At 50.0% G+C, this 18,767-nt stretch overlaps 1 protein-coding gene across 4 annotated transcripts in view; it reads left to right on the top strand.

The window, feature by feature from the left end:
• SH3BP5 (SH3 domain binding protein 5) overlaps nucleotides 1-18,767 on the top strand; it is a 78,393-nt gene that overhangs the window by 12,283 nt on the left and 47,343 nt on the right. The gene's annotated exons all lie outside the window — the stretch shown is intronic.

The following is an 18,767-nucleotide window of genomic DNA, read 5'->3' as shown; positions in this document are numbered from 1 at the left end:
TAAGCAGCAGTAGCCGTCTCACGCGTCTCTCTCAGGCTGTCTTCTGGTCGTTTCTGTGCCGGCCTGGCTCCCCGTGCCCTGGACTCAGCCCCTGGAAGGAAGGGCTTGGCCTCCCCATCTTTGTACCCCGCTATCTCACACAGTGCCTGCACACGATGAGTTGGGGAATGAATGGCTACAGTTGTGGTTAGAGCCGGACGCTCTGTGGACTCACCGTGGCTCCTGCCACACACACTGTCCCGCAGAACGGGCAGGGCCCTTTTCCCTCATGCCTGCTCTGAAACTGCCTTGGTCCCTGGGCCGTGCCTGGGCAGGCTTGATCCCGGGCACAGAGGCGGCATCGGTAAAGCACAGCCTGTGACCTCTTCCCTCCCCCAAGCCACTCAGTCCCAAAGGTCTGAGCTCATGGAGGTGTAAGACTGCCCTTCTTGGAGATGCTCACGTTCTTTAAGAGTGTTTCACACTGAAATAGGATGATGCGTGGATATGGACACATGGCCATAATCTATTCAGTGGGAAAAAAATCCAGTGGGAAAAATGCTTGTATAAAACTATACATATAGTTCATGTAAAAGCATATATAGATGCAGTAAAAGAACATGTATGTATAAGAGAAAAAAAGGTCTAGAACAGAGAGAATCATAGCATGGTCCACAGACTCGACTCTGCTTGTTACCAATTAAGGTGAAGTACACACAGAAATTGAGAGTTAAGATTTTAGAAGTTTTTCTTTTTAGCAGTTTGACATTGCTCTGACATCCCAGTGGCTTTTCACTTTTCTGGTTTATTGTATTCTACAGAAATGTTGATTCATGTTGGTTGTTGGTGGGGTTGGGGGGATACATTATCATAGTTTCAGAAGCACGTACCCTTTTTTTTTTAATGGTTACTGCTAAGAATGCTGGGGATTTTGATTTTTTCATTTCTCAAGGTTTTCTGCTTTATTTGCGATGACCATGTTTTATCATTTTTGTAGGCAGGGCATGAGGGTGGAGAATGCAGCACTATTATAAAAAGATATCTTTATGAATCAAAGAAATGAATTTCTATGAAAGGAATTTTAGGAATGATGAAGGCTGGTGGGAAGAAAATTTCTAGATTGGTAGTCCCTGCCCTAACTGTGGCACCCCACTCCAGTGCTCTTGCCTGGAAAATCCCATGGATGGAGGAGCCTGGTAGGCTACAGTTCATGGGGTTGCTAAGAGTCGGACATGACTGAGCGACTTCACTTTAACTTTTGCCTTTCATGCACTGGAGAAGGAAATGGCAACCCACTCCATATTCTTGCCTGGAGAATCCCAGGGATGGCGGAGCCTGGTGGGCTGCCGTCTATGGGGTTGCACAGAGTTGGACACGACTGAAGCGACTTAGCAGTAGCAGCAGCCCTAACTGTAGATTAAACCCTGATGTTGGTGGGTTTGCTTGGTGAATTATTGTTTTGTTAAATTCTCATGTAATTCATGGAGGGTTGAAAAGAGCCTTAAAGGCCTTTTAGGATTGTTTGCAGCCAAGACACCCTCATTTATAAAAATACAAAACAGTCACCAAGATAGAACAGTGGGAAACATTCCAAATATTAAGAATACTTAGATATTCAAATTTACTATATGGATTTGAGTAGTAGCATCCTTTCCACATGGATAAAGCCTTGCCCTTGGACAGTGTCGGTCACTGTAGTGCCACTTAGGGAAAATGATACTAGTGCGGGCTGTTGGCTCCAATATAGAGATAGCTGTCAATATTGAGATGGAGTCTGCTGCCTCAAAAAAAATGACTTGTCTTCCTTTTAAACAATTACACAGATAGTGTGTAAACTTTCCTGGCACCATTGTGGGGACCTGGGCACCTGCTATTGCAGTACTGTGACCCGACTATGTCCCCAGGGTTCAGGCACCTTCCCTCTGGCTGCAGGGTGTCTGGGGTGTCGTCACCTCAAAAGAAGACAGGCTCCGAGGACTGGCATAACTTTCGGCCCCACGGTTGAGAGAATCTTCAGATCCCCCTGTTGGCAGAGAGCTGTGGTCCCTGTGCGCTGCAGCCTTTTAATATTGAACTATTGTTTTTCCTTCTGAGTGTTTATTGTAGAGACTTTTAACGTAGCAGTGTATTTGTGTGTGTGTGTGTGTGTGTGTGTTGGCTGCATGAATTAAACGTCTCTTGAACCTCATCCTTTGGCAGGTATCCCAGGTATCTTCGCCCAGCCCTCCGTCTCTGAAAGTTACTTAATCTGCCTAACACCACATGGATGCTTCTAAAGTAGAGGCTGTATCCCTTTTATGCAACACGTCTTAACCAACAGTGTCACGATCATTTGCAGATTTGCAAAGGTGCTCATAGAAAGCTCAGAGAATCAGCTGCTTTCATTTCCTTAAAGGAAGATAGAAAACAATTTTGATCTCTTCTGGCCTGACTTTTTTCCTTTGCTGTGTTTTGCTGGATTATCCAAGAGATATTAGCGTTTGCTCTGACAGAAAGAAATTGCCATCAGGAAGACAATGACAGGAACGTCTGCTGTGTATTTTCACCGCAGCCAAATCCGCTTAATGTAAATGCCTATTGTGTGGAGTCAGAGTCACCTGAAACGTGATGAACGGAGCTCTCGGGAGCTCTGGGTGCCTTTGCCCACCTGACCCTTTTGTTGCTGGCACACAAAAGGCTTCAGCTTCATTCTGAGAAATTTGAAACCAGCAGATTTGATGTTTGCTCCCTGCTTTTTAGCTTTTTTTTTTGAAGAAGAGATGGAACAGAGATGTCCTTCCTCATGGTTCTAGTTCCTGTTTGTACCTAACAAGTTACCCCTAAACTTCTTTACCCCAAATCAAATGCTTTCTGTTGCCCATGGTCTGTGGATCGGGAACTTGGAGCTAGCTTCGCGGGGTGGTCCTCGCTGGAGGAGTCTCATGCACTGGTAGCCAAGATGTCAGTTGGGTGCGCTCATCCGAAGGCCTGGCTGGACTGGTTGTCTGAGCAGACCCCCCGCCCCGGTGTCTGGCCGTAGATTCTGGGTCTTGGCCGGGGGCTCAGCTGGTCCATGTTGACATCCAACTGCCCCAGCCTGGCGGTCCCAGGCGCTCTGCCCTCCTCGCGGTGTCTGGCTGCCCCCAGTGGGTGTCTCAGGATGACCGGGTGGAAACACCAGAGCCTTGGGGGCCCCACAGCGGCACTGCTGCGGTAATCTGCTGGTTCAGGCAGCCAGGAGCCCAGCAGATTCAGGAAGAGGGGCCTACGCTCCATCTCTTGACGGGGTCAGTGCCAAAGCATTTTGAGCCCCTTTAGAACGGCCGTGCTCCGGGTGGTGACACAGAGACTGAGACCCACAGAAGTCCATCAGCTTCAGGAACAGCCACGGTTCACGGGGCCTTGCCGAGTTGCTTTAATGGTTAACCAGCCAGCGGCAATTAAAGCAACAGCGAGCCATTTTGAGCGGTGCCTTGGCTTCTGCTATAAGGTATTCTTTGCTGCTTTGCCCCATTTCTTTAACATTTTGTCTGAGAGAGTATTACGCCGCAGCTTCAACGCCTAGTATAAAAAATTAGTGGCACCCAGAGCCCCAGAGTACAATAGCTAGACAGACACTTTATAAATTCATGGGGAAGGTTCTTAAACCCCTTGGGCAGCCTTTGACATGCTGCGTTCTTCCCCTGCCCCGGATTTTGCTAGTGTTCCCACTGCAGAAATAGGATCCTGGTGTTGCAGGCGTTTGCTAGAAATTGGATCCACCGCCCCAGGCTGGAACTTGTTCAAGCAAATCGTACTTGAATGCTATGAAACTTGGGATCGGAAAAGCATGGGAAAACTTGTTTTAGAGCTGATACAGGAAAAGCGTGGACGTGGGCCTTCAGGAAATCTAGATTTGAATCCTCCCCCTGCCTCTTCGTAAGCTGTGCAGTCTTGGCAAGGTTTTTAGCTTTTCCAGGATTTTCATTACCTTCTTTCCGAAGGGGGAAGAGCAATACCTATCTTGCAGAGCTATTAAGGATTAAATAAGGTGATGATTGTAAAGTGCCTGGCCCTGTACCTAGCATGTAAAATGTTCAGCCAGCTTTGGTCCTTTCCTGTTTAACTATTGCTGTTTATTGAATAACAGCACCTCCATAGAAATCACTACTGTTTATCGAAAGCTGATTGCATTCCAAGCATTGTCCTCAGTAGCTTATGTAGGTTAGTTCTCACAGCAGCTCTTGAGGACATTGCTGGGACACAGAGGGGCTGAGAGACTGAGCCAGTTCTCCTGGGTCACACAGCCCATGGGCCGAGGACCCAGAATTTCAATCCAGGAGTCTGAGGCTAGAGCCCAGGCCCTGAAGTACTTCAAAGATATGTGTTTGTGGGTGTGGAGGGTGCATCCTCTGAGGTCCCCACTGAGGCTGGTGAGGTGGAGGAACACTGATATAGGACTTGGGGACCAGGTTTTCAGTCTCTGCCCTGACACTTGTCAGATATACATCCTTGGCGGGGGGAGGCTTCAGTTACCCGCTCTGTGAAATGGCAGCCTTTGAGTTAGATGACAGGCAAAGGCTTTTCCATTCCTGATAGTGAATGACTGAGACTTTAAAAAATAATTTGTTTTATTGAAATATAGTTGATTTACAGTGTGGTGTTAATTTCTGCTGCCTGGAAAAGTGATTCAGTTATACATGTATATCTATTCTTTTTCATATTCTTTTCCATTATGGTTTATCACAGGATATTGAATATGGTTCCCTGTCCCACACAGCAGGACCTGCTCTTTATCCATGATATGTAATAGTTTGCACCTGCTAATCCCAAACTCCATCCCTCCTCTACCCCCCCTCCCCCTCGGCAACCATAGATCTGTTCCCTATGCCTTTTAGTGTGTTTCTTTTTGTAGGTAAGTTCCTCTGTGTCATATCTTATTTGTTTGTTTTGGTTGGTTGTGCCGTGTGGGATCTTTACTGCATGTGCTATCTCGTTCCCTAACCCGGGGTCGAACCCTGGCCCCCTGCATTGGGAGCGTGGAATCTTAGCCACTGGATCACCAGGGAAGTCCTTTTTTCCTTTTACTATTTGGCTATACTGTGCGGCAAGTGGGATCGTAGTTCCCCAACCAGAGATCGAACCCATCCCCCGGCAGTGGAAGAGCAGTCTTACCCTCTGGACCACCAGGGAAGTCCCTGTGTTATATTTTAGATCACACATATAAATGATATTGTGTGGTATTCATCTTTGTCTGGTTTACCTCACTTAGTATGATCATCTCTGGGTCCACCTATGTTTCTGCAAATGGCATTATTTCATTCTTTTTTATGGCTGAGTAGTATTCCATTATGTGTGTGTTAATATATATGAACACACACACACACACACACACACATATTGTTGTTTAGTCACCAAGTTGTGTTTCGTCTCTTTTGCGACCTCAGGGACTATTGCCTGCCAGGCTCCTCTGTCTGTGGGATTTCCCAGGCAAGAGAAGACTTTTGCCATTTCCTTCTCCAGGGGATCTTCCCAACGCAGGGATCAAACAGGCAGATTCTTTACCACTGAGCCCCCTGGGAAGCCCCTCCACATATATACACATACACACACATCTTTTTTATCCATTCCCCTGTTGAAGGGCGTTTGTGTTGTTGCCAGGTCATAAACAGTGTTGCTGTGATCACAGGAGTGCATGCATCTGTTTGAATTATAGTTTTCGTTTTCTCCAGATGTATGCCTAGGAGTAGGGCTGCTGGATCAGGTGGCAGCTCTATTTTTAGTTGATTGAGGAACTTTCATACTCTTTCCCACAGGGGCTGTACCAGTTTACTGGCAGGACAGAGATTTTGATTTGAATCTAGCAACATGCTGAATGGGCTGAGTCCTCCTCAGTCTTGATCACGGGGAAATAAAAAACACTGGTGAATCTGTGCTGCAGCCAACTTAGACTTTGATCCTTGTTGAAGCCATACTTGTGCACAGCCGAAGAAAAGCCCTTGAGAAAATGAAAGTCCTCTGCCTCGTTCCTTCCCGCTTCCAGTTCTGCTAGAAGCAGCCTTTTTTGACGTTTTCAGCCGTTTCTTCTGGGTTCTTCGGCGTCTCTCACAGCAGCAGCAGTGGATTTTGACTCTGGTTCCTTTGCGTCCTCCGCCCTCCCTTCCTTCTGTTCTGTGAACTGTGTCAGAAGGAAGGTCCTCCGGGAGGGGTGAGGCAGCATCTTGCCTGCAGTGCTGGGAGGGGGTGCGTGCTTTCCATGGAGGCTGTGCTGCCTGGTCCCTGGAGCCCCTGAGGCCGGCTCTGAACTCGCCGTGCCACCCTGGCACTCACACTTGTGTTCATTCTGAAACAGCCCTTGTGACGCAGGACCACTTGATGGGTGGCTGAAGTGTCACCCCTGATAAATGTGCACATTAACTTTATGATCCATCTGAGATCTGATATCTGCAGATGTGGGGGAAGAAGTGGGTCTTCAGGTTGAGGAGGTATGTTAAGCCTCTCAGCGTAGACATGGAAATAGTTCACTTGTGGTTGAACTCTTGTAAAATGCCACCGTTTAAGCAATTCTGCCTCCTCTCACATGAAGAATCCTGTGGGTTTAAAAACACGTGTTTGGCCCCGAATGAAACAGCAGCGAGTTCTGTCAGCCTTCTCAGCTTGGTGTGTGTATGTGTCAGTGTGTGAGTGTGTATGTGTGTTTGTGAGAGTGTGTGTAGTGTGTGTCAGTGTGTATGTATGTTAGAGAGTGTGTGTGTCAGTGTGTATGTTAGAGAGTGTGTGAGTGTGTGTGTATGTGAGTGTGTGTGCGCGTCAGTGTGTGTGTGTGTATGTGAGTGTGTGTGTGTCAGTATGTTTGTGAGAGAGTGTGTGTGTGTATGTGTGTTTGTGAGAGTGTGTGTAGTGTGTCAGTGTGTATGTATGTTAGAGAGTGTGTGTCAGTGTGTGTATGTGTGTGTGTATGTGAGTGTGTGTGTGTCAGTATGTGAGAGAGAGTGTGTGTGTGAGTGTGTATGTGTGTTTGTGAGAGTGTGTGTAGTGTGTGTCAGTGTGTATGTATGTTAGAGAGTGTGTGTGTCACTGTGTGTGTCAGTGTGTATGTTAGAGAGTGTGTGAGTGTGTGTGCGCGTCAGTGTGTGTGTGTGTGTGTATGTGTGTGTGTATGTGAGTGTGTGTGTGTGTCAGTATGTTTGTGAGAGAGAGTGTGTGTGTGTGTATGTGTGTGAGAGTGTGTGTAGTGTGTCTGTGTATGTATGTTAGAGAGTGTGTGTGTCAGTGTGTATGTATGTTAGTGTGTGTGAGTGTGTGTGTGTATGTGACTGTGTGCGTCAGTGTGTGTATGTGTAAGTGTGTGTGTATGTGAGTGTGTGTGTGTGTCAGTATGTTTGTGAGAGAGAGAGTGTGTGTGTGAGTGTGTATGTGTGTTTGTGAGAGAGAGAGTGTGTGTGTGTGGTTATGTAACTTCCGTCCCTCTTCCAGGGCCTCAAACCACTGACCCTTGTTCCTGAAGATGAAAGGGTTTTCTCCTTTGTGGTGCTTTGGACCTTAGGCTATTTAAATATATATATGTATATTTTAATAGTTTAAAATTTTTAAAATATATATACTTTTCTAGTTTAAAAAGGGTGTTTATTTATTCTTGGCTGGGCTGGGCCCTCCTTGCTGCTTGCGGGCTTCTTCCAGTCGCCGAGCAGTGGCTCCTCTCCTCTGCTGCCTGCAGGCTCCTCCGGTTGGGAAGTGCGGGCTCCAGGACCACGGGCTTCCGTAGCTGCAGCTCGTGGGCTCAGTAGTTGTGGCGCATGGGCTTAGTTGCCTGGTGGCTTTGGGATCTTCCCCGGCCAGGGATCGAACCCGTGTTCCCTTTATTGGTGGGTGGATTCTTGTCCACCGCATTGCCAGGGAAGTCCTAAACATACATATTTTTTATTGTATTGGTTAGATTCCATTCTGGTGACTCCTGCCTGTGTAACGTCAACAAAGATGATGATTTGAAAGTGAGTCTTTCCCAAAGTGACATTCTATAAAATAACTGGTTCATATTATTGAAAACGATCAAGGCCGTGAAAAACTGAACATTTCCAGATTCGGGAGACTGGAGAGAGTTTGACAGCTAGACCCTGTGTGAGTCCTGGACTGGATCCTGGACCAGGAAAAAATACCTTTTCTTCCTTTGCTATAAAAGATGTTGGCTCAGATGGTGAAGAGTCTTCCTGCAATGTAGGAGACCCAGGTTCGATCTCTGGGTCAGGAAGATCCCCCTGGAGAAGGGAATGGCTACCCACTCCAGTGGGTAGAGTGGGAAAGACTAGAGGTCTCTTCAGGAAAATTAGAGACACCAAGGGAACATTTTATGCAAAGATGGGCACAATAAAGGATAGAAACAGTACAGACCTAACAGAAGCAGAAGATATTAGAAGAGGTGGCAAGAATACACAGAAGAACTATACAAAAAAGATCTTAATGACCCAGATAATCACGATGGTGTGGTCACTCACACTCACCTAGAGCCAGACATCCTGGAATGTGAAGTCAAGTGGGCCTTAGGAAGCATCACTATGAACAAAGCTAGTGGAGGCGATGGAATCCCAGCTGAGCTATTTCAAATCCTAAAAGATAATGCTGTAAAAGAGCTGCACTCAATATGCCAGCAAATTTGGAAAGCTCAGCAGTGGCCACAGGACTGGAAAAGGTCAGTTTTCATTCCAATGCCAAAGAAAGGCAATGCCAAAGAATGCTCAAACTTCTGCACAATTGTACTCATTTCACACTCTAGCAAAGTAATGCACAAAATTCTCCAAGCTAGGCCTCAACAGTATGTGAGCCGAGAACTTCCAGATGTACAAGCTGGACTTAGATAAGGCAGAGGAACCAGAGATCAAATTGCCAACATCCATTGGATCATAGAAAAAGCAAGAGAATTCCAGAAAAACACCTACTTCTCTGATGTGAGAGTTGGACCATAAAGAAGGCTGAGCACCAAAGAATTGATGCTTTTAAACTATGGTGTTGGAGAAAGACTCTTGAGAGTCCCTTGGACTGCAAGGAGATCAAACCAGTCAGTCCTAAAGGAAATCAGCCCTGAATGTTCATTGGAAGGACTGATGCTGAAGCTCCAATACTTTGGCCTTCTGATGAGAAGAACTGACTCCTTAGGAAAGACGCCGATGCTGGGAAAGATTGAAGGCAGGAGGAGAAGGGGACGACAGAGGATAAGATGGTTGAATGGCATCACCGACTCGATGGACGTGAGTTTGAGCAAGCTCCGGGAGTTGGTGATGGACAGGGAGGTCTGGCGTGCTGCAGTCCATGGGGTCACAAAGAGTCAGACATGACTGAGTGACTGAACAGCAACAACCCACTCCAGTATTCTTGCCTAGAGAATTCCATGGACAGAGGAGCCTGGTGGGCTAGAGTCCATGGGGTTGCAAAGAGTTGACACAGCTGAGCGACTAACACTTTCACTATAAAAGATGTTGGTGGGACAGTGGATGCAATTTGAACAAAATCACAGATCAGATTAGTGGCCTTGTATCAGTTTTAAGTTTCTGATTGTGATGATCATACTCTGGTTATGTAAGAGAATGTCCTCATTTTTAAGAAATACACACTGAAATGTCTCAGGCAAAAGGCCATCATGTCTGCATCTTACCCTCATTTTCCCTAAGTCTGAACTATTTTAAATTAAAAATGTTTAAAAAGCCTTTTGGGCATTCTGAGACCTACCAACTGTCTTAACTCAGCCTCCAAATGACAGTGGAATCTTGACTTTGGCCAAGGCTGCGTGTCCCAGGGCAGGGCAGCTGTGCCAGCTGTGTGTGTCCTGGGGATGGGAGTGGTCCTCACCTGCTTGTTTGGAAACTTCCTCTAGTCAGAGTTCTGGAGCACAGCCTTTCTGCCTGGGAGGAACTTGGTTCGTCTTAGGCCTGAAAAAAGCTTTCAGATGCTTGAAAACCTCGGAGGAGGCCAGCTTGTACCAGGAAACCAAGCTGACCAGCATCTCTTCTTTCCTCTTCTCTCTCGGCGGGAGGAAGTTCTTGCTGGTGCAGAACCTGGACAGCTGGTGTGCTGGTGTGGAAAGAGGAAGCGGTGCCTGGGGCCTGCCCCTGGGCCTGGCGCTGGGGCTAGAATCTCCTCCACTTTGCCCCAAACCACTCAAACAGCTTAAATAAAAGACAGGGTTTCTGAAAGGCGGAAGGAAGGGGGACCTCCTTGAGCAGGTGCTCTGAGCATCCCAGCACCCGTGGGCCCAGCACGGTGACTCGCCGCGCTGGGGCCTCCCGCACAGAGGAGCCTTGGCTGGGTTGGTAAGTGACCTGGCTGGGTGGCTGCAGAATCAGGGTCAGGGTCCCAGGTCATCTCCCGCACCCTCCGTCGGCTGCCTGCTCTCCTCTCATTTGCTTGCTCTTCCCTCTCGGTCGTCACTTCCGTGTCCTCGTCTTGCCCTCCTCTGGCTTCTTCCATCCTGGCCCTCGGGAGAGGATCGTATGTCAGAAGCACAGCAGCAGGATCCTCCTTACGTGCGGTGCACAGTCCCTAAAGAAGCTGCGTTTGGGAGACGCCCCAAGAGGTTGGGGTTCAAAGTGGGGCAGCAAGGTGGGCAGCAAGGTGGGCAGAGAGGGCGAGCTAGGCACCAGTCCTCAGCCGTGATTTTGCTGCTTCCCGACTGGGAGGCTCGGGTGCTATCTCCCCCTTTTCTTTTTTTTCCGTGTACATCCCCATCCCTTTGCCGCTGTCTTCCCAGGCTCCCTGGTTGGGTGAAACCTGCTGATGGGTGATCAGGCCTGTGCGGTGCTGGGCGGGGGGTGCTGTGGCCCCTCTGGGGCTGGCCCTGGCTCCCTGGGGGCTCCTGCCCTCACACCCCGTCTCCAGCTCTGCCCGCCTCCCAGCTCCGGGGCCCTCTTGCCTTGGCGCCCCAGACCCTGGCTCTGCCCCAGGCGCCCCAGACCCTGGCTCTGCCCCAGGCACAGTCTTTCCACTTGTGCCTCTGCTGCAAAATTCCCGGAGCTGAAATCAGATCGTCCTGGCTGCCTGTCTCCGAGGGACAGAGGCAAGGAGGGGAGCCAGCAGGGGGACCCGGGGATGTGGCCGGATCCCTGCAGGCGGAGCGCAGAGCGGAATCCGGGTTCAGGAGCCGGACCCGTGCCGTCCAGGACGGCAGCCACCAGCCCTATGGGGAGACTCAAGCTCTACTTTAAAAATGACAGTTTAATACAGTATCCAGCCAGCTACACTAGGCACACATCACGTTTTCATTGAGCCCCGTGTGGCCGGAGGCCTCTGTTGTGGGCTTTGCAGACTCAGCATCTCGGGTGTTGCAGAAGGCTCTGCCAGACAGCCTGGGGGGCGCTTGATTCTCTCACCGAAGCCCTGGGAAAGTGGTTTCTTTGTGTTTTAGCAGCTGCCACAAGTGCACTTAAAGAATAGATTGGATGGGTGGGAGGGAGGCGGGAAATAAACAACACGATCTGGAGTAACATTAAAAACACGTCGGTTACCTTAGAACTGGTTGGGAATTCGGAGCGTGTCTGGTGGTGCCTTGCACCATGGAATTCTGGAACATTCCTGCTACAGAGACTTTACATCTCAAATCTCTTGTTCTTCTGCCTCTGTCATAATTTCCGCTTTATTCTTGTTCTGTATGTACTTATTCTGTATTTTTTTCCCCACATGGATTCACATTTGTCCTTTGTTTGAAAGTGAGACTTAAAGACTGTAAGTGAAAAGTCATCAGAGGGAAATAACTTTAAAGCAAGGTTTTCAGTGAAGAATCACGTGGATGAGCCCAGCTTGCTGACTTTGGGAGCAGCATTCTCTTGTTTCCCGTGACTTTATCAGTTTGCTTATCAAATTCTTAGCAGATTCCCTTCTCCAGGGAAGGCTCTGAGCCTGACCAACTCCCCCTTTCTTAGAAGGGAGATTAGCAAATGTGAAGAAGCAGTGAAGACATAGTGGCTCCAAATGCAGGCTTTCTCCTTGGGAAATCAGAAGGGATAAAGGAAGGCCTGAGAAGAAGTAGCTGCTTCGCGGTTACTGAACACACAGCGGTGTTCCCCTCCAGCGGGGTCTCTGCAGGGCGGCCCAGGGCGTGGGTGTGGCCGGTGTGGTTTGGTGCCACTAGCTGACCTGGTGCTTCTGGGCCCCAGGTTCCTTTCATGCTCTTGTGATCACTGAGCATTTCAGAGAGATTCTGTTTTTTGTGGGTAACATCTATACTATCCGCCTGTTAGAGGTGAAAGCCAAGTTATTTTTAAAACTGTATCCATTCATTAAAAATGACAGTAATAAACCTATTACATGTCAATGTAAAGAATATGTCTTATCAAACTAACTTTTTCCAAACCAAAAAAAAAAAAAAATTGTGAAAAGAAAGCCGTCCTTGTGTGGCTTTTGCAAGTCTCTTTCCTGTTGGGCTTTAGTAGGAGGGCTGGCTTCTCATTTCTGCTCCTGCACTCATTCGTTCTTGTGATGTCACACATCAAGCAGTCTCTGGAAAACTCCACCCAACACTCACGAGAGAACGAAAGTGCAAGAGGCAAATTAAATTGAATTTGGTTATGAAAATGATTTTGAGCGTGCAGAGTCCCAGAAAAGGTCTCCGGGAACCCCTGGCCCCTACCCCCGTGTTCCCTGGACCAAACTTTGAGAACCACGGGTGAGGGAAAGATGGATGGGATCTGTCGGTGCTCTGTAGCCTGACACTCCCCTGTGCGAGACCTCGGGCCAGGCCAGCTCTTCTCCCCGGGGCCGAGGTCCCTAATCTGGGGACTGGGGACCAGCCTTCTTGCTGAGCCTGGCCACGCTGTCCTGCAGAGTCTTTGTGAGGCTCTCGGAGCATGCCTGTGAAATCTTTCTGCAAGCAGAGAGCAGTGCATTTATAAGTGGCGTGACTCGGGACCTTTTGAAGTTTGGTGACTTTAGTTTGTAGGACAGTTATTTTTAAAACCTGACGGCCCGCCCTCGTCTCACGAGGTTCTAGAGATGACTTTGTGAGGGGGAGAGGCCGCCCTTCTCAGCTTCCAGGCGAGATCATTGAGGCTTAGGTGGCTGGGTCGGCCAGGAAAAGGGCTAGTCCCGGTGTGACGGCCCTGCCCGCCGTGTCCACGGCGCGCTGGTGCGGGCTTCGTGTGGCGGGGTTTCTTGTCTGATCCAGGGCTGTGTTTCTGACACAGTGACACATTCCCTCGAGAAGACTGTGCCACCCTCAGCAGTTCTTTGCTTGGATAAATTGCCCTCAGTCTGAGTCACCTAATGGATGTGGCACAGTTTTCAGACTGGAAGCTCTGAGGTCTCATCCAAGCCAAGGGAGCCCTTACAACTCCTTCAAATGCTGATCTAAAAAAAAAGAAAAAATCAGCTGGTAAACAGCCCTGGCTGGTGTGTGGCTTGTTTTTCTTGACTGGTGAAAGGTCTGCTCCTTCTCCCGAGATGTCTTCTGAACTTATCTGTGGATCACTTAGTGCAGGGGAAACAGTTGGCTCTCCTCCCTAGACACCCCAGGAAGCAACCCCAACTCTGATCTTGGGAGACATAGTGCTTGTAATTGTAGATGACAAAGAACCAGGGGGGTGTCCTTTCTCGAAGGAGGAAATAAGGCAGAAAGGACAAGTTCAGCTGTGGCCAGCTGGCTTTCAGATGGATTGAAAAAAAAAAAAAGAGAGAAATTCTTTCTACAGAATAGGTTGAATTAAGTTCCCCAGAAGCTCCTCGTATGTCTGGCTTTACTGTCAGGGGCAGAAGCCCTCTAGCAATTACCTGTATTTAGTTACGGAACTTTGCCACCTTGTAGACTGTGATTGACTTTCCCCTCCCTGAGTACATTAGCATGACTTCCTTAAGGCATACAGTATTTTTCAGTATTTTTTTTTTAAAGAGACTTAGTTCAGTTGCAAAGGACAGAAATCCAGTTCCAACTAGCTTAAACAAAACATGGAGCAGGGGTGACAATTGTGTGCGTCTGTGTGTGTGCCACTTTGGCTCGGGGAAGTGGGGTTTAGGGTTAGACTGTAAAGCACTGCTAGGTCCCAAAGCGCAAAATGTCACTGGGACTCCTTCCCTCATGGTGCCAAGATGGCTGCCATCTGCTCCAGCTTTTATTCCATCGTCTCAGCCATCTCCGTGCCAAAAAGTTCCTCTTAACAGTTTCAGAAAAGTCCCGGAATGAAATCTTACTGGTTCTGATGGGTCCCGTGCCCCGCCTTAACAATCACTGAAGCTCGGAGTATCCCGTACTGATGGCCAGGCATGGGGTCAGTTCTGAGACCAGGGTGAGGTCCAGTAAAATCAGGGCTGGTACGTTGGGTAGGCAGGGAAGATGTTGGTTTTGTGGGCTCTCACACCTCAGGATTTTATGCTGAATTATTACTCGGACAGCCATGCCCCTCTGTGGAATGGTGGAAGAACTAGGCCCACTCTCTTTTATCAGGGAGAAGGCTGGCTTTGTGTTTGGCGTTTAACACGTCTTGGATGAACAGTTGTTTGGCTGCCAGCCAGCCCTGCGTCATCCCTGGCAGCACAGCCTGTTTGATGGAGGGAGATGCTAATGTCAAATGATATCTCTTGGACTCAGCAGCCTTTGATGGTCACGTGCTCGACCAGGCTGGTGGTCCCTGAATCTGCCCACCAGATTCATGTGGGGACCCCAACCCAGATTTGATCTGCGGATGCTTCTGCTTAAAAATCCACTGAGATAATTTACTACAATTTTTAAAAAGGGCGAAAAACAAAGACAAAACAACCCCTCCCAACTAGTATCCCATCCTCCCACCCCAGCCCTGTATTTCTCTCTCTTAGGGGCAATTTAATCGATCAGTTTAACATATTTTAGCTGATTATTTAGGTGTTTACTTCCGTTGCTCTCAATAGCAGGCTTTGTGTGGCTGCTTCTGGACGTTTTTGTTTCAGTTCTTACCCCACCACGCCACTGGGGAAGAGGAGGCTTCAGTCTCCCTCCTCTGCCCCGCCCCCCTTCCTCCCGGCAGGACCAAGTTGCAATCAGCGTTCAGCGTGTATGTTGTTGCGGCCCGGAAAGTTGTGTTCACATCCTGAGGTTTACTTTTCTTTTTTTAAAAAAAACCTCTTTTCTGTCCGTATCCATTTATTTATTTATTGGTCTTACAGCCTGTGGGATCTTAGTACCCCGACCAGGGATCGCACGTTGCCCCCCCCGCGACGTAAGTGCGGATTCTTAACCATGGGACCCCCAGGGAAGAGGCAGAGCGGTGTTCAGGCATTACTGACAGCAGGTGCTTGGGAGGTAAATGGAGGCTCGTTGGAGAAACCTACCCCGTCTCCTGGTGCACATGGGATTGAGGTCAGAGCCTGGGAGCAGCTCCTGTGGCCTTCTGTCCGCTGGCCCTCCCACCTGCTGCCCTTGGCTTTGCTGGTCTTTCAGCTGCGATGCCCCCTTCTCTGTCTGATGAAATCCCCCTCTCTCCAAGTCCTGGCTGGGATGACTCTCTCTCTGGGTCTGGCTGTCATTGGTATGTATCTGGGTTAGGGTTAGGTAGACTTTAGTACTTAACGCACTCAGTTCAGTTCAGGTTCAGTCACTCAGTCGTGTCCAACTCTTTGCAACCCCATGAACCACAGCATACCAGGCCTCCCTGTCCATCACCAACTCCCAGAATTTACCCATGTCCATTGAGTCGGTGATGCCATCCAACCATCTCATCCTCTGTCGTCCCCTTCTCCTCCCGCCCTCAATCCTTCCCAGCATCAGGGTCTTTTCAAATGAGTCAGCTCTTCGCATCAGGTGGCCAGAGAATTGGAGTTTCAGCTTCAGCATCAGTCCTTCCAATGAACACTTAGGACTGCTCTCCTTTAGGATGGACTGGTTGGATCTCCTTGCAGTCCAAGGGACTCTCAAGAGTCTTCTCCAACACCACAGTTCAAAAGCATCAATAATTCTGAGCTCAGCTTTCTTTATAGTCCAACTCTTACATCCACTGCTGCTGCTGCTAAGTCGCTTCAGTCGTGTCCGACTCTGTGCGACCCCATAGACGGCAGCCCACCAGGCTCCCCCGTCCCTGGGATTCTCCAGGCAAGAACACTGGAGTGGGCTGCCACCTCCTTCTCCAATGCATGAAAATGAAAAGTGAAAGTGAAGTTGCTCAGTGGAGTCCGACTCCTAGCGACACCATGGACTGAAGCCTACCAGGCTCCTCCGTCCACGGGATTTTCCAGGCAAGAGTACTGGAGTGGGATGCCATTGCCTTCTCCCTCACATCCACTACGTGGTGAAGCTCTGCCACGTCTCAGCGTTGTGAGCTTGGGCAGGCTCCCTGGTCATGCTGTGCCTCAGTTTCCCTCTTTGTACAGTGTGGACCACACCCGTGGCGCGCACGGGGAACTGTCCTCAGTGTCTTGCAGTGACCTGTAATGGAGAAGAATCCGAGAAGAAGAGATGTGTCTGTATCACTCGATCTCTGCACTGCACACCTGACGCTGGCACAGCGCTGAAAGCCAACTGCACTTCAATTAACAAACAGCAGCCGTAGCACCTAGCTGGTCAGGTTGTTAGTGACTGCATACACAGATGGATAAAAGCATCTGTGTCTGCCCTGTGGGAGACTGTCCATCTGTTCCCTGCATGCCCCCTCATGCAGGCAGGTGGCTTATATTATAGTCGCTGGTGCCCGGAATAGTTCTGGGCAAATCAGACGTCTCTGAGGGCTGAGAAGGGGAGGTCAGTGGGTGAAGCGGGCTGGCTGTGGCTCAGACACAGGGCCTGGGCACCAGAAAGGACCGTCTCTCGGGGGTGTCTTCTCCACTTTTAACCAGTGGTTGCCAGGTAGGAACGGGGGCCCAGTGTTGCCTGATCATCTGATTTACAAAAAACAAAAACAAAATTTGTTTTTTTACGAGGAATTTGGAATCTAAATTAAAATAAAATGAGTTTTCCTGAAATGGATAAATTATGTAAGTTTCCCATTTAGCATATAGCGTACAGCCAAGGGCACGAAGCCTGTGGGTCCGTGGGCTGCTGGTCTGGGGCCCGATTCTCACTTCCCAGAGAGGGTATAGGTAGAGTGGTGCTGTGACCCGCCCCCGGTCACGTGCCAACTGATCTGGGCCCCGGTTTTCCCGCCTGTGGCCTGGAGATGCAGTTGTGCATGTGGGTGCGTCTGCGAAGCGGGTTTTCCTCTCTCGGGTCAGCTGCCCCTCAGAGCCACCCCTTTGTAGAATCATGGGTCTCTTTTTATGCCAGGGGAAAAAAAAACATTGTGTGCATTTATTGAGTACCTACTGTGTGTCCAGAGCTAGCTATTAGTTACCCAGCTGTTATAGTCACTGGTGCCAGGAATAGCTCTGCGCAATCGGAAGTCTCCGAGGGCTGGGAAGGGGAGGTCAGTGGGTGAAGCGGGCTGGTCGTGGCTCAGGCACAGGGCATGGGGCCAGAAAGGACCGTCTCTAAGGGATGTCTTCTCCTCTACTTCTAGCCCGGGGTTGCCGGGTAGGAATGGGGCGCCGTGTTGCCCGATCTAGGTGTTAGCTCTTAGGAGCTAACAGCCCTCCCTGTGAGATGGAAAAGAACCATTTTATAGGTAATAAAAACGATGCGTAAAGAAGTGCCTCGATCGGAGCTCGCAGAAAGAGGTTTAACCCGGTTTAGCTCCATCTCTGCTGAAAGTCTGGAGCTGCAGACAACACATTGCCTCCCATGGACTGCAAGTCAAGCCCAACAGCCGCTCAGCAGGGCTTTGCGTGTCCCCGGGCGGCCCGCATGCGTGTCCTCTGGAGGACAAGTCTAGCTTGTTCTGTCCTCAGCAGCTGTAGCTGTAGCATGTGACTGCAGACCTGGCCAGAGAAGGGGGAAGGCGGGGCAGCTTCCGGTGAGGACACAGGACTGGGGGAGGGACCACGGCCTGTGTCAGAAGCAGGGGGGAGCTGAGACGCTCCGTGTAAGACAAAGGCCACGTTCGTATGTTTCAAACCCACCTAGAAAGCCCACGGCGCGAAATGATGGGGGGAGAGCGAGTTAGGCGTGATCGGGGCCTTCTTGCCCGCCATGAGCTATCCCATTGACCCAAGAGGGCCTTATAATTTCCTGTTTAGAAGCAGTTTTCAGATACTGAGGCAGCCCCTTTGCAGCCAGTGGCGCACACGTGTGTGCCAGCGGGGTGGTCGGCTGCTCTTGGGGCCCTGCGGCTGTTGATCATGAGCTGTTCCTCCTCCCCCTGTGCCCACGTCTGCCCCTGATGCACACAGACTCCCCAGGCTGTGATCGTGCCAGGCCAGCTCCCTGGGGGAGGAAGGGTGGAGGGGACCGGGTCTCTGAAGCCCTGACCGCCCCCCCAGTGTGTCCTCCTAGAGCTGGAACCAAACTGTCTTTGTGATTCTTCTTCTCCTCGGGGCATCTGTGGATCTGGTTTCCTGACTTTTACGCTGCGGTGAAGCCTGGTGCCACCCACCTCCCTGTTCCCCTCTCCCAGATGCCTGCCCAGGCCCGCATGGCTCGTGGCATCTCCAGAGGGGGTGGCCGCCCTTATCTCTAGCCATTCTCCACATTCCGGACGTCCAGCTTCCTGCAGTCTCTGGAAGGTGCCAGCGCGATCCCTCCCCCCACCGTGGGTGTGGCTCTGGGCTGCTCTGGACTCCGAGTTTCCCTCCTCCCCAAGTGCCCATCCGTGCTTCCGGCCTCTGTGCAGATGGTACCCCTGGGAGCTCCCCATGAGTCCCCCTCTAAGGGCGAGTCTCCCACCACCCTTACCTGGCCTGCTGAGGCTCTGGGTCCTGGGCCCCACGGCGGCTGTGCTGGTCCCGTCCTCACACACTCTCCGGGGATGGGCTGTAGGTGACCTCCTCTCACCCACCGGACTGGAGGCGTCCTGAAG

Source organism: Giraffa tippelskirchi, chromosome 2 (genome assembly GCF_054371585.1).
Source record: "Giraffa tippelskirchi isolate mGirTip1 chromosome 2, T2T-mGirTip1v1.2.pri, whole genome shotgun sequence".
NCBI lineage: Eukaryota > Metazoa > Chordata > Mammalia > Artiodactyla > Giraffidae > Giraffa > Giraffa tippelskirchi.
The sequence above is the reverse complement of the archived record's forward strand: the minus strand, read 5'-3'. Positions and strand labels throughout refer to the sequence as shown.